The sequence below is a fragment of the Carassius auratus genome, unplaced genomic scaffold, assembly GCF_003368295.1.
Source record: "Carassius auratus strain Wakin unplaced genomic scaffold, ASM336829v1 scaf_tig00215004, whole genome shotgun sequence".
In the NCBI taxonomy this organism is placed as follows: Eukaryota; Metazoa; Chordata; class Actinopteri; order Cypriniformes; family Cyprinidae; genus Carassius; species Carassius auratus.
The window spans coordinates 69637-72123 of NW_020527901.1; positions in this window are offsets into that span (position 1 = coordinate 69637).

Sequence of the window (2487 nt, forward strand, 5' to 3'; positions counted from 1 at the left end):
AAGAGAAAGCTTTTGACCGGGTAGGTCATGAATACCTTTTTACTGTTTTAAAAACCTTTGGATTTGGGGAGAATATTATTTCTTGGATAAAAATACCTTATGAAGATGCTTCAGTTATGCTTAAGATAGGAGGTGGCCTGAGTTGTCCAATCCCTGTTAAAAGAGGAATCAGGCAGGGATGTCCTCTATCAGGACAACTTTATAGTTTAGCCATAGAACCCTTACTGTGTAAGCTAAGAAAGGAGTTGCAAGGTTTAATGATACCAGGAGATAATTCAGGTCTAAGGTATTCTGTGTCTGCTTATGCAGATGATGTAAATATTTTTATTTCTGGTCAAAATGATATTCAGATAATTTGTAAAAATTTAAACCTTTATGAAAAGTCTTCTTCAGCCAAGGTAAACTGGGCAAAGTGTGATGGGTTTGCTGTGGGGTCTTGGGATGGTACGGGACCACCTCAACTTCCTGAAGGATTGAAATGGGGAAAGGAAGGTTTTAAAGTTTTAGGGGTGTATCTAGGCACTGATAAGTATAAAGAAAAGAACTGGGAGGGTCTGCTTGGAAAGGTTGTTGCTAAGTTGTCTAAGTGGAACTGGCTATTGCCCGAACTATCTTATAGAGGCAGAGTTCTAATTACAAACAACCTGACGGCCTCTATGTTATGGCACAAACTGAATGTGCTTGAGCCACCAGATGACCTTATTAAGGAGATTCAGAGGAAACTGGTGGACTTTTTCTGGTCTGGTCAAAAGTGGATTCCTCGGCAGGCACTTTATCTACCAGTGATTGAAGGAGGGCAAGGCCTAATAGATGTACGAAGCCGCATAAATGCTTTTCGATTGCAAGCAGCCCAGAGACTATTGTACGAGGAGAATGGTGGGTGGATCAATGTTGCTTGTGCTCTTCTGCGGAAAACATCTGGATTATTGTATGATAAACAGCTTTTTTTACTGAAAAGTGATGAAGTGGATTTGAAAGAGTTGACACCTTTTTATAAGTCAATGATAACAGCTTGGAAAAAGACATTTATTATACACAGAGATATTTTACAACCGGAGGACTGGATAAGGGGAGAACCGCTGTTCCACAACCCATTAATAAGAACAAGGATTTTGTCCTCTAAATCTGTGGAAAGCTGTTTTGTGAAGGCTGGGTATGTCAAGTTGGGAGATCTGAGAAGTGGTGATGACTGGAAAACAGCTGAGTCTTTGCAGAGTGTTACAGGGTTGAGATCTCTTCGACTCATGAGACGGATAATGGAGGAGGTGTGGGCAGCTCTACCGGGGGCCTGCAGAGAGGCACTGTCACAGGACTGGGATGGGCGCTATACATTTCCACCCATCAAAGTATCTGCTGCTGTGCAAGAGGAGATGGAGGAAACTGGACATTCAATTTTATCTTTTGAGTACCCCAAGTTGGGGAGTTTTCAAGATATTAAGAAGAAGGAAATCTATGTAACGTGTGTAAAGTTATGCATCAGACTGTACTAAGAGGAGTGAAGACCTGGAGGTGGTCAGAAGTGTTTGGGACAGAGTTTAAGGCATGTTGGAGGTCTCTGTATAAGTTGCCTGTGGAGAAGCGTACTGCAGACTTGCAGTGGAGACTGATGTTCGGGGCTATAGCTACGAACAGACACGTTGCACACCTCAATCCAGCAGTGGGGATAGAGTGTTTATTTTGTGGCTTAGAAGAAACGGTTAATCATTTATTTATTGATTGTTTTAGGTTGAAGGGAATGTTTAATTTTTTAACACAAGTGTTTATAAAGTTTGGGGAGAATTTTTCTTATCAGAATTTTATAAGTGGTCCAATTTATAATTTTCAAGAAAGGAGGAAGAAATGTTTACTGAATTATCTGATGGGCTCAGCTAAGTTGTCCATATGGAAAACAAGAAAAAATAAAAGGTTAGGTATAGGTCCAGTTAATGCGGAAATGGTACTAAGAGGGATGATAACTGCTAGAATCAAGATAGAGTATACATATTACAAAATGGTCAGTGACATTGTAATGTTTTCCGAAATGTGGTCGGTAGGGGGAGTACTTTGTCAAATTGGAGAAAATGAAATGTTGGTTTTAAATGTGTAGATCGAAAAATGTGACATGGAATTTTTTGTAAGAAAATTGTATTGATGTAAAAGGAGAAAGGTCTAATAAAGAGTTTGTTAAGCCTCTCTCTCTCTCTCTCTCTCTCTCTCTCTCTCTTCTTTTTTCTTTTGTTTTTGATGATCAATAAAGATTAAGACACTAATATTTTTAGAGCTAGGTGGCCGATTTAATGCTAATATACAACGTATTGTAGGCCTATGGCCTAATATTAAATACAGTAATATCAATATAGTCAATATTTATCACAATTGAAATAATTATTGAGTTTATCAGAACTGACATTTTACAAAATGAATAACTAAAAATTTACTAAAAGCACAAAATGTGCAAATGGGCTCATTGTGAAAATGACTATTATTAATCGACTCATCGGCTACTAT